This window comes from Bos javanicus, chromosome 7 (assembly GCF_032452875.1).
Source record: "Bos javanicus breed banteng chromosome 7, ARS-OSU_banteng_1.0, whole genome shotgun sequence".
NCBI classification, from domain to species: Eukaryota; Metazoa; Chordata; class Mammalia; order Artiodactyla; family Bovidae; genus Bos; species Bos javanicus.
Window position 1 is genome coordinate 27,955,499 of NC_083874.1, and position 13,707 is coordinate 27,969,205.

At 39.6% G+C, this 13,707-nt stretch overlaps 1 pseudogene; it reads right to left on the reverse strand.

The window, feature by feature from the left end:
• Positions 1-12,397: 12,397 nt before the first annotated feature.
• Positions 12,398-13,116, reverse strand: LOC133251990 (securin-like; annotated as a pseudogene).
• Positions 13,117-13,707: the final 591 nt, after the last annotated feature.

A 13,707-nucleotide genomic window follows, 5' to 3' on the forward strand; every position in this document is an offset into this window, starting at 1 on the left:
GTTCAGTCACTCATATCAGATCAGATCAGATCAGTCACTCAGTCGTGTCTGACTCTTTGCGACCCCATGAATCGCAGCACGCCAGGCCTCCCTGTCCATCACCAACTCCTGGAGTTCACTCTGACTCACGTCCATCGAGTCAGTGATGCCATCCAGCCATCTCATCCTCTGTCATCCCCTTCTCCTCTTGCCCCCAATCCCTCCCAGCATCAGAGTCTTTTCCAATGAGTCAACTCTTCACATCAGGTGGCCAAAGTACTGGAGTTTGCTTTAGCATTATTATTAGGAAATTAGATATTTCAATATTGGACAGTCTTTGTCTAACTCAATGGCAAATTAGTCAAATTGCTTATTTTATTGAAGATCATGAGTAGATCTTTCTTTATTGATAGATCCATTTTTTAAACTGTAATTCTCCCAGACCTTTCTGACATCATTAAAACTGATTACCACACTCATCTTAAATTCCATTCTCTGTTGTCTTCTCTTAGAATACCCTATTGAGAAGGGACATAGTAAAGGTTGTATGTGTCAATGATACTCCCCCAAAATGTCATACTCTCAGTAGCAATGATAAAATGTGTATGTGTTAATCACTCAGTTGTGTCCAATTCTTTGCAATTCCATGGGCTGTAGCCAGCCAGGCTCCTCTAGCCATGGGATTCTCCAGACCAGACTACTGGAGTGGGTTGCCATTCCCTTTTCCAGGGGATCTTCCTGATTCAGGGATTGAACCCTGAGTCTCCTATGGTTCTTGCACTGCCAGGCAGATTCTTTATGGTCTGAGCCACCAGGAAAGTCCAATAATAAAATAATGTCAATTAAAATATTGACAAAATATTGCAGCTGTGAAAAATTCAATATTTTCTGGGAATTGACTCCACTTAAAGTTTTGAAGAATTGATGCTTTTGAACTGTGTTGTTGGAGAAGACTCTTGAGAGTCCCTTGGACTGCAAGGAGATCCAACCAGTCCATCCTAAAAGAAATCAGTCCTGGGTGTTAATTGGAAGGACTGATGCTGAAGCTGAAACTCCAATACTTTGGCCACCTTATGCAAAGAGTTGACTCATTGAAAAAGACTCTAATGCTGGAGGGATTAGGGGCAGGAGGAGAAGGGGACGGCAGAGGATGAGATGGCTGGATGGCATCACTGACTCAATGGACATGAGTTTGGGTGAACTCTGGGAGTTGGTGATGGACAGGGAGGCCTGGCGTGCTGCAATTCATGGGGTCTCAAAGAATCAGACATGACTGAGCGACTGAACTGAACTGAACTGCAAGTTTTGAAACTATTTTTTTAATATCTAGCAAATGGTGTCCACCACATAAACTGACCTAATCTTTGATATTTTCTTAACTCTGTACAGTGACAGATGATTACTAGACTTATAGTGATCAATTTATAGGGTATATAAATATCAAGTCATTATGTTGTACACCTGAAACTAATATATATCAACTATATTTTAATTAAAAAACAAAAAGAAAGTACTTCTATGCACATACTTTAACTTGTCTCTGGTGTACATATTTGTGCTTTTCTGTTAGATGTATACCTGGGAGTAGAAATCCTTGATCTTAGATTATTGGCATGATGACACCACCCTTATGGCAGAAAGTGAAGAGGAACTAAAAAGCCTCTTGATGAAAGTGAAAGTGGAGAGTGAAAAAGTTGGCTTAAAGCTCAACATTCAGAAAACGAAGATCATGACATCTGGTCCCATCACTTCATGGGAAATAGATGGGGAAACAGTGGAAACAGTGTCAGACTTTATTTTTCTGGGCTCCAAAATCACTGCAGATGGTGACTGCAGCCATGAAATTAAAAGACGCTTACTCCTTGGAAGGAAAGTTATGATCAACCTAGATAGCATATTCAAAAGCAGGGACATTACTTTGCCAACAAAGGTTAGTCTAGTCAAGGCTATGGTTTTTCCTCTGGTCATGTATGGATATGAGAGTTGGACTGTGAAAAGGCTGAGCGCCGAAGAATTGATGCTTTTGAATTGTGGTGTTGGAGAAGACTCTTGAGAGTCCCCTGGACTGCAAGGAGATCCAACCAGTCCATTCTGAAGGAGATCAGCCTGGGATTTCTTTGGAAGGAATGATGCTAAAGCTGAAACTCCAGTACTTTGGCCACCTGATGTGAAGAGTTGACTCATTGGAAAAGACTCTGATGCTGGGAGGGATTGGGGGCAAGAGGAGAAGGGGATGACAGAGGATGAGATGGCTGGATGGCATCACCAACTCGATGGACGTGAGTCTCAGTGAACTTCGGGAGTTGGTGATGGACAGGGAGGCCTGGCGTGCTGCGATTCATGGGGTCGCAAAGAGTCAGACACGACTGAGCGACGAACTGAACTGATGTTCAAGTTTACTAGATACTACTAGACAAATTTCCAAAGTGGACATACCTACAATGTATGGATGCTCCAATTGCTCCACACTCCTCCGATAAAGTAAATGTAAACTAAAACCGCTGTAGGATGTTAAGATAATATAAAATTAGATTATAGTGGCACATATCCAGGATAAAATTGAGTATATTAATTAAAATTTTTTAAATCTAGAATTTTCATTTAATTTCTTTTATCTAGATACCTTTTCTCAGCAGAAAGTCTCTCTCTTGTCTATTTTTCAAGCATATTAGTCACAGTTGTATTAAAATTTATGTTAGATAACTCCATTGTCTATATCATCGTGACTCTTTCTGTTGTCTGCATTTCCTCATAGTCCCATCATTTGGTATGCCTTATATATTTTGACTGAAGGGTGATTTTTTTTTTTTTTTAAAGTTGAGAAGCTTTGAAAATGTGGCCTTCTTCCAAGACTGAATTTTATTTAGTTTCTTGCAGGATGTTAGAGCAAGATGAGGCCAACCTTATCCAACCTCACTCTGAATTTATTTGGGACTGAATTTTAGCCTTTTTAAGGCTTGATCTATCTTGTTCATTTGTCTCAACAGAAGGTTGGGCTGTTTACTATGGTCTTTTGACTTTGGTAGGCTCCTAGCTGCAAATTTTATCTTCCAGCACAGTAACTAGACTTAGGATTTCAGCCTTTTAGCAACTGTTTCCTGCTTGGTTCCCCAGACTCTCAGTCTGTTTGGTTTATGAATGACAAATGCTTCCGGGGAAGGGAGCGCATACTGCCAGGATTCCTTCTCTGTGCTTCCCTTCTCTTCAAAACATTATTCCCTCAAACTTGAGCTACTTTGCTATCCCTGAATATCAAAATTTTTCTCTCCAGGTCCACGTGACTCCTGAAGGCTTATTCAGCTTCCATACCCCTTATTCAACTCTTTCTGCTTGATTTATTAGTGCGTCAGGCAACGCTGCTTATGAATCAGCAAATGGTTTGAGGCAAAAAGCAGTATGAAATGTCATGTTTAGCTCAATGAGTTTGTCTTCTCCCAGAGATGTTGACCCATTAGACACTGGCAGTTTTAATAGCTCAATAGCATTTCAAAGAGATTGCTCTCATATTCTGCTCAGTTTTTGCAATTGTTTTTATTATGAAGATTGGTGTGCTTCAAGTTAATTCACCATAACTAGAAGAAGCAGAATTATTCTCTTTAATTATCTCTTCTAGTGTATGCTGACTTTTTTTTTTTTTTTTTGCTTTTTCTCAGTTTGGGCTGAAAATGACCTCTCTGCAGCCTCATGACTTGCAAGTTCAATACTCAACAGACATTAACAGAACTTTTGTGTATGAGTTTCAAATTTTCAAGATGAAATATAGTTGGTTGAGTGTTATAACTGATACTGGAGGGAGGCGGGGAAGGAAATTGTGTGTGGGAGTATCATCTGGCCTATTATCTAAGTCACAGGGAATCTGAGAAAAAATTCTCTAAGAAGAAGTAATGGGATTTGAAGAAGGGAAAAGTTAGAGCAATAGTACTCAAAAAGAAACAGAATCAAATGGAGAAGAAACACAGATAGATATAACCAACGTATGACTTGAAGTCTCAAGTTGAAATCTCCAAGCCTCTATTTCCTGACAGGTTTTATGATTTATTTATTTTTTAAAGTGGGGAGCTTCCATGGGGTCTTTCCAAACTACAAGAGTCAAAAAAAAGTATGATGTACTTTATCTAGTTTTTTGTTATATTTCTGTGACACATTCAAAACATCCTGACTAAAACAACAACAAAAAAATCGGTCTCTGGGTTGATAAAATTATCTGACAAAAATACAGGTTACAAAACAGGTAGACGGGTTTTAACTCTCTCACACTTGTATTATCCGGTTCTGTTGATCTTCTTTGGTAGGTCCTTGATATTAGCACACAGCTATGCAGTGTGCTAATTTGTAGTATTTTGATTTTCTTTGCATTTCCTATTGGGGCTTCCCTGGTGGCTCAGATGGTAAGGAAACTGCTTGCAATGTGGGAGACCTGGGTTTGATCCCTGGGTGGCTTAACATTCATCTTGAGAAACAAGACTCTACAAGGTGGCCTTCTCATATTTTTTGAAGTGTTGGCTCTTTGCCATGCCCACGTCATTATGCCTGTGCAGTCTCTGTTAGTTTGTGACATGCCTTCTATGCCTTCGTTCTCCAGCGTGTATCCTTCATTCATGTAGAAATAGGTGAGGCCTTTCAAAAGCTGCTCAGCTGAAAGAATGTCATTTTATGTGGCTCCATTTTGGAAACAGAATCCTTCATTGAAAACAGATGATCTATATAACCCCATGACCAATCACTGACCAATCACTAGGATATTTTCGAAATGATAGAGTATAATTTACTGAGGCTAGTTTGTAAAAGCCATGTAGTGTTTATCTGGTTCTCTTTCCTCACTTGCTCTGCCATCACATGAGAATTCCTCAAAAATCCCTGTTCTTGAGGTGTTCTTCTACTAATAGTCAACAAGAGGGGCTTTTCTGGTGGTTGAGTGGTGAAGAATCTTTCTTCCAGTGCAGGAAACCTGGGGTTGATCCCTGACCCAGGAGGATCCCACATGCCTCAGAACAACTAAGCCTGTGTACCACAACTATTGGCCCTGTGCTCTAAAGCCAGAGAGCTGCAACTACTGAGCTCATGTGCCACAACTACTGAAGCCTGTGTGACCTAGAGCCTGTGCTCCCCAAGAAGAGAAGCCACCAAAAAAAAACAAGCCTGCACACTACAACTAAAGAGTAGCCTGCACTTTCTGAATGTAGAGAAAAGCCCACACAGCAACAAAGACCCAGCACAGCCAAAAATAAACAAATAAAATGTATTTTAAAAAGTAATAATCAGTGAGAAACTGAGAGGTTTGCTGCCAGTAGCTCCACTAGCAGAGAAGGCAATGGCACCCCACTCCAGTACTGTTGCCTGGAAAGTCCCATGGACGGAGGAGCCTGGTAGGCTGCAGTCCATGGGGTCGCTAAGAGTCGGACGTGACTGAGCAACTTCACTTTCACTTTTCACTTTCATGCATTGGAGAAGGAAATGGCAACCCACTCCAGTGTTTTTGCCTGAAGAATCCCAGAGACAGGGGAGCTTGGTGGGCTGCCGTCTATGGGGTCGCACAGAGTCGAACACGACTGAAGCGACTTAGCAGCAGCAGCAGCAGCAGCTCCACTAGAGGGTCTTCCAGGCCAAGTCAAGACTTAGAAGTAAAGTCAGTACAACCCCAGGTAGCCATACCACCATTAGAGTTCTCAGACCATAATCACCTAGGGAAGTCACCTCAAATTTCTGACCAGCAGACATTGGTATAACAAATGCTTACTGTTAAGTCAGTCTCTTGGGGGTTGATTTGTTATTTGGCAATAGATTACTAATATGGTTCCAGGAAGACCAGGGCCAGTGCAGTTGAAATATTGTGAGTAAAGCATAGATGATAGATGAATTTAGAGGGAGATTTGGAAGTAGCTGATACATGGAACTGCAGACTATGATAAGGAAACTTCATTTGAACGTCATTAGAGTTTTAAGTGTAGCATTAAGATACTGAGGAGAAAGAGAAATAAACCAAATTTAATTGTTCATTCATTTAGCAAATATTTGTTAAATGCATGTTTATGGCAGATATTGAGCTAGGTACCTGTGATACAATGATGAACAAGATATATAAAAGGCCTCCTTTATAGAATTTTCATTTCACTGTTTATGTCATTAGCAAACTAAAGGCAAAATGGATACATTTAGATTGTTACAGATTGTGAAGTGTGAGTGGTAATAGAAGGATTAATGTGATAGTGTTGCTGGAAGGGGGACCCCTTCCAGGGCCTGAAGGTGGGCTCTTGTCTAACACTCAGAAATGAATTCTCTGAGGAGACACGTGCTGACAACACAAGAGATTTTATTGGGAAGGGGCACCTGGGCAAAGAGCCGTAGGGTAAGGGAACCCAGGAGGACTGCTCTGCTGCGTGGCTCACAGGCCTGGGTTTTGTGGTGATTGGGATTAGTTTGGGTTGTCTTTAGCCAAGCATTCTGACTCAGAGTCCTTCCTGGTGGTGCACGCTTTGTTCAGCCAAGATGGATGCCAGCAAGAAGGATTCTGGGAGATGATTAGACAAGTGGTGTCCCTTTTTGACCTTTCCTGAACTCTCCCAGTTGGTGGTGGCTTATTAGTTCCATGTTCCTTACCAGGACCTCCTGTCCTAAAACCTCATGCAAATGGTTACTTTGGTGCCTGGCCAGGGTGGGTGGGTTCAGTCTGCATGCTTCCCCTAATGATAGGACAGGGTTGAATGAAAGAAACTGCCCTGGGGTCAGGGAAGACAGCATGAAGGTGATAAAGTTCAAGTCCATACCTTTAGGAAAGAACGCAGTAGGCATGGAAAAGTAGATGATTATTGTCCTCAGACACATTGAAAATGTCTTCAGGTGGGAAAGGATTTGATAGAATGGAAAAGAAGCTAGTATTGTCAGAGCAGTTCAGGCAGAGAGGGGTAGGATGAAATAAGCTTGCAGAAAGACACAGGAGCTTCCCGGGTGTCTCCGACTGTAAAGAATCCGCCTGCAATGTGGGAAACCAGGGTTCTATCCTTTGCTTGGAAAGATCCCCTGGAGGAGGGCATGGCAACCCACTCCAGTATCCTTGCCTGGAGAATCCGCATGGACAGAGGAACCTGGTAGGCTATATATAGTCCATGTGGTCACAAAGAGTTAGACATGACTAAGCACACACAATGGCACCCCACTCCAGTACTCTTGCCTGGAGAATCCCATGGACGGAGGAGCCTGGTGGGCTGCAGTCCATGGGGTCGCTAGGAGCTGGACACAACTGAGTGACTTCACTTTCACTTTTCACTTTCATGCATTGGAGAAGGAAATGGCAACCCACTCCAGTGTTCTTGCCTGGAGAATCCCAGGGATGGGGAGCCTGGTGGGCTGCCATCTGTAGGGTCGCACAGAGTCGGACACGACTAACGCGACTTAGCAGCAGTAGCAGCAAGCACACACACACATTGGATCATAAAAAGTCTCATGAACCGTAGAAGGGCATTTGGACAATATTCTAAATGCAGGGAATAACCACTGGAAGTTTTATGGAACAGGTGAGTGTTAAGATCTGATTTATATTTTAAGATTTATTTGATGCTATAGTTTTCTTAATATTTTATAGAAAATATAAATAATTTATAAGATACATAAAGTATTCAAATTTGAATTTTGAAAGGCAGCAGGGAAAAAAAAAAAAACAGGAAGACTCTTTAGTGGCTTTTGCATCACATCTGGCTAGAGAAAATCTGTCCTGAATTAGCCCAGTGGCAGTCTATGTGAAGAGAAATAGATGGATCACATGGATGCAGGATATAGTTTGGAACTAGCTGTTGGAATTGCTGCTTGATTAGGATGGGACAATGGTTTAGTGAATGCCACAGGCTCTCTTTGTCTTTACAATTAAATGACATGATTGTTTTCCTGTCTAAGGAATTACATGCGAGTATTTTAAACATTTTTAAAACTGAAAGCAAATGTAAATTATGTTTTCAATTGCTAAAAAATTATAATATCTCTTGAAATCACTAATAAAATCAGGAACTATTCAATTAGTAGGCAGTGCTAGTTCTTTGACCTTGCCTAAGGTATATAAGAAAACAAGGAGAAAGTATATATGATAATTTGTAATAATAAATTCTGCAGATAGAAAATACCAGAAAGGTCTGATGGGGCAAATATAATGAGAATGATTTTCTGATGTGGACCTCTCTTTATTTAGAAATTAGATGTTAAACTCCTCTGTATGCACATGTGCATTTATTTATTGTGTATGTAGATACTTTATATGTTTTATAGGTGCTTATATTTTTACTATGATCAGAAAATCTCATTGCTTTCCTGTCTACCTCTCATACTATTTTAATGTTGTATTTCATATTATCCTCAGTATTATTTACACTCTGACTCCCTCCTCCCATTATGTTAAGAGAAAAAAAAGAGTATGTGTAGTTTTTATTATATTTCTTAATCCATGATAATATTTCCTCCAAGAATAATATCTATACTGTCAATCAAATTACCTAGAGACTGATGATAAATATTTGGAATATTAGATATAATGTTTCTTTCTACGCATTTGTTTAAGAACAACTATTCTTTTTTGACAATTGTTCGAGTTGATTTCCATGACTCTGCCATGTGTTTGCACTTGAAGTTTCTTATCTTTTTAGTGAAAGGCATTGCATATTAAGCCATATTGCATTAAAGGAAGCGTGTGATAGTTGCTCAGTCATGCCTGACTCTTTGCAACCCCATGGACTGTAGCCTGCGAGGCTCCTCTATCCATGGAATTCTCCAGGCAAGATTACTGGAGTGGGTTGCCATTTCCTTCTCCAGGGGATCTTCCCGACCCAGGGACCTTGCATTGCTGGAGAGTCTTTACCATCTCAGCCACCAGGGAAGCCTACTATTAAGAGACATTTCTAAGTATAAGGAAGCATAGAGACTGCAAATGTGTGTGCCCAGTTAAAAGTCAGTTGCCTTGTGATAAGACTTTTCTCCCAAGGCCATTCTTCATACATTTTGTAAGACAAAACATGAAAGAATATCTCTGCTTAGAAATCTGAAAGCAACCTGAACCTTGTAGTGTAGATCACAGCCACCCTATCCTCATTTCCAATCAAAATGCATTCTGTATGGTTTTTCCTTGCTAAAGTGGCATTACTTTCACTGATTACATGATTTCTTTCTTCTTTTACTTTTTATTCCCCTCCTGTTCTTGTTCACCCATACACTTCATGTTGCTATCTGTAACCCACAGACTGTCTTTTCATGAACTCAGTTCCCATCTCCACACTCGTCCTAATCTCATTTTACTCTATTCTTTTTTCTTCTTCCTGATTGTCATACCTACAGTCCAGTATGTGTGTATACACTCTTATATGTGTCCATGTACAAAGGTATACATGTGTAAGAACTTGTATATACCAGTGAAGCTATAAACAGACTGATTTCTCACACTTTCTTCTGTCCGCTTACCTAATCATTGCTGTCCTCATTGTCTTTTTTACCTTCTCCTGGAGTGAGGACATGCACCCAGCTTTAATACTCTTGTTTCTGAATAATAGGTTTTTAAGGATGAGAACTCTACAGTCAGAAACATGAAGCTCCCAGCCCTGGAGATTGTTATTACCACCTGGGAATAGCAGAAGTTACTAGAGATGGATGAGAGGAGCAGGCTTTCTAGCAGCTCTCAGAGGAAATTGCTGAAGTACAAAATCATGCTTGGGGCTGAAATATACTCTCTGTAGATAAGAGCTGTTTGATTGGAGTTTCTTTTTTTCTTTATGGTAAATGTACATTCAAGAGAATGTGATATATCATATATGTATGTTTGTGTGTCATATTTATATATATAGAAATTTGAAGAAAAGTAATAAATTTATTAGCTATGGAACCACAATCCAGTTTAAAAAATAGAATACTGTCTGCTTCTTAAAAAATCCTTTTGTGCTCTATCATAACCTGCCTTCCCCTCTAGGGTAACCAATAGCCTAAATTTTGTATTTATAATCTCCTTACTTTTCTGCAAAATTTTATTACCTATAAATTTGCAAATGCTCTAAAGGGAAAAGCATTGCAAAATGTCATGTTGACCTAAGGAGTTTCCTTCTCTTTGGGGTATTTACCCTGAAAGCCTTTTTGTTTGGTTGGTTTTTATGTGACTCTTCTAATAATTCTTAGAATTATCTTAGGGAAGTTGGCTTAATAGGAGCTCTTCTATCAGTTCTAGATGAGGAATTACTTCCACATTTAACTAATACTATGAAAAGTGCAGTGTGACATGAAGACACGTGAATCGAGGCTCCTTGTTTGAGAGAACATGGTAAAATATTTAGAGGTTTTCTGGGGAGGAAGGAGAAAGAGCATTTTAGGCAGATGGAATCAGTCCAAGCGGTGGGTATGTGGAATGACTGGATATCACTGGGGCTTGACAGAGAGTCTCCTTTTTCTGCCCCCGACCCCAACCCCCGTCCCCTCTTTCTTTAGAGTGCTGAGGCTTGCCAGCTCCAAGTCATCCTGAAAGCTTGAGTAATATCCCTTTCTTTAGGAGATGGAGAATCAAATCTGCATTTTAAAAGGCCAAGATAAACAGCATATCAGTATGAGTTTCACTACTAGACTCTATTTTTAAAACTCCTCCCTTGCTAACTTTCTCTAATGGCCTTTCAGCATTGTGTGCTTTGCTTCTGAAACAGTTGTCATCGCTACATGCCTGAACTCACTCTACCAGGGTCTTGCTAGCTTACTAAGGATCTACTGTTTACCCATCACTTTTGCCTCAAGGAGCTCATCATCTAGTTATGGGCCGAAGATCTAAATATACAGAAAGTCATTTCGCATTAACCATGGCTTGCTCTTTATGTCTGGGATGGCATGAATCCCTATGGTACAAGATGGATAAATGTGTACATTTATACCAGGAAATGTGTGTAAAAATTATCTGGATGTAATAACAAAAAAGTAGAAACAGTAGAAATTTCTCTCAATGGAGAATGAATAAACTGTGATACAAACATTCAGAGGAATGTTAAAAAAAAAAGGCAATTTTAATCCTTCTCTTTGAATACATCTACACGGGTGCATGGCAGAGACATAATGGTGACTGAGAAATAAATGTTGTTCCCTTTTATATAACATATATACAGACATGTGTACTAATATTAATGATAGCTAGCTTTTTACATAAGGGCTTCCCTGGTGGATCAGAGGTTAAAGCGTCCGCCTGCAATGTGGGAGACCTGGGTTCGATCCCTGGGTCGGCGAGATCCCCTGGAGAAGGAAATGGCAACCCACTCCAGTATTCTTGCCTGGAAAATCCCATGGACAGAGGAGCCTGGTGGGCTACAGTCCACGGGGTCACAAAGAGGCCTTTAAAAACACTTACATGCGTTTTATCCTCGTAGTATCCATATGCATTAGACTCTATCATCTTATCCATTTTTTCAGATGAGGAAACCAAGAAGTTTAATAACTTGCCCCAAGTAACACAGAAAAGTGTGTTGAACTGACTCCAGAATCTGTGCTCTTCAAGGCCATGCATGCTGTGTTGCCTCATGAAAGCCTGACACTCTTCATTGGCAGAATAGTCACTAACTTCATAATTGTTACCGCTCAGGGTGAGGAAGGAGAATGGAATACATGGTAAGACTTTTATTCTATGAACAGCATATTATTGTCTTTAAAAAGAAAGATGAAAGGATACCTATAGGAAATTTGACATGATATTAAAATTTGTTTTATCTGAAGTTTCTCATATTAATGTTTCCCCACTTTTCTGGTTAGTTAAAACATGCAATTAATTGATTTTTTTTTTTTTAAGATAAGTTAGAAAGGGACTTCAGGTCTTGTTAGAAAAGTAACCATGAGAGCAAAACCTATCTTGGTACAGTGTTACTGCCAGAATTAGAGCAATACTTAGAGCACTTGAATGTTTACAGAGCATTATCACCTCATACATATACAGTCCTGCATAGTGAGTAAGACAAGTGTTTAATAATTTTACACAAAAGCAAACTGATGCTGAGAGAGGGTAAGTAACCTGCTAAATCCATGCAGTGACTGGTTGTTGATAAGCCCGTTTTTGTTGCCTAATCACGTGAAGATAACATAACAACAGCACTTCTCTCATTAAGAATAGTCTAGAAACACATTAGGCATTGGAAAGTGCTTAGAAGAAAGAAATCCAGTCAACAAGACCTTAACTCAGTCATTCCTTTTATGGCAAAAAACTATGATTCCTGTCTCTTATTTATCAGAAATCATGAATTAGAGCTTGAGAAACAGCTCTGGGATCTTTCCTTTCCCATCTGCCCACCATGACTACCACCATAACACAACCGAGAGGAGGCATAAATGAGGCAATCTAGTCTCCGTGCTTTCTTTCTTTTTTTTTTCTGTTAAACAAAGAATTGCTTTATTAATACAAACCATTACTACATACCCAAACTATAAAGTGCTAAGAAATTTAAATATCTAAGTCACAGGAAACGGGTGGCAATTCAACATCCAGAGTCGACAGAATGCTTGAGGGAGACTGAAACAGATTAGACTCCCACAGCAGAGGAGGCATTTTCAGAGGCGAAGGGGAGCCCGCATGTAATAGCTGCTCAAGCTTCCTCTCCTCATCAAAGATCATGAGAGGAACTCCATTCAAGGGGAGGTGGGTGATCTGGTGCTCCTCAGGCAGGTCAAAACGCTCAAAACCTAATGGATTGAAGGGAAAGAATTTTTCTATTTCTGGATAGGTGTCATCTGAGGCAGGAACCGAACTTTTTGCTTTAACAGTCTTCTCAGTAATCTTTTTGGTAGAGGAAGTTGTCTGTTTCTGTTTGAGCGGTCCATTCATCTTAACTGATTTTTCTGTAGCTCTGTTGACAGTTCCCAAAACCTTTCTCGCAGTTTTTGGTAAAGCTGGTGGAGCATCAAACATTTTGCCAACACGTGGTGTGAAACCTGAGATCTCCCATCCAAAGCTTTGACTGACGGCACAGACCCCAGCTTCAGCCCATCCTTAGGAGCCATATGGATGCCTGGTTCTCCATTTTCCTTATCAACATAGATCAGAGTAGCCATTCTGGATCAATTTCAGAGTAACAGCCAAACTCTCACAAGACTCTTCTCCGTGCTTTCTTCTAGACCTGTGCTATTCACATGTGGCTATTGAGCACTTAAAATGTGGTAGTGTGACTGAGAAATTATAAATTCTACCTAATTTAAATTTTAAAACTGAAGCAGTATAAAATATATTTTTCATAAAATGCTACTTTATTATTTTTAAGACATGTCACTTTAACATTTTCTTTCTGTGAGATACTATTGTTGCCTTTTCATATCCACCTCAGACTTACTTTATAAATAAATGTATCAGATTTAATCAGATCTAGTCAGTGTAACTGGGTCAATTCAATTTGAATGACTTTTTTTTAATGCTCAGATGTAACATTGTAATGTGTTCCCTATTTAAATATTTTATGCAAGCAGCACAAGTTACAGTGATACCTACAATGTACAATTCATTTATTTCAACATTAATATGAAAGTTTAATCTACCTACTGTATTACAATTTTGTAAATTTCACTTCATAGTAATGTACTTCATAGAACTGTTTGCACCTGATTGATTATATCATATATCTTAAATATTAAGTTTTTAGAATACTGTCATCCCCCTCAACAAATTTTACTTTGAAAGGTTAGTATAAATAGCATTTTAGGGGGTTATCAAAGTGAGAAAACAAAAAAGACACAATCTCAAGACCTGGCAGGTTC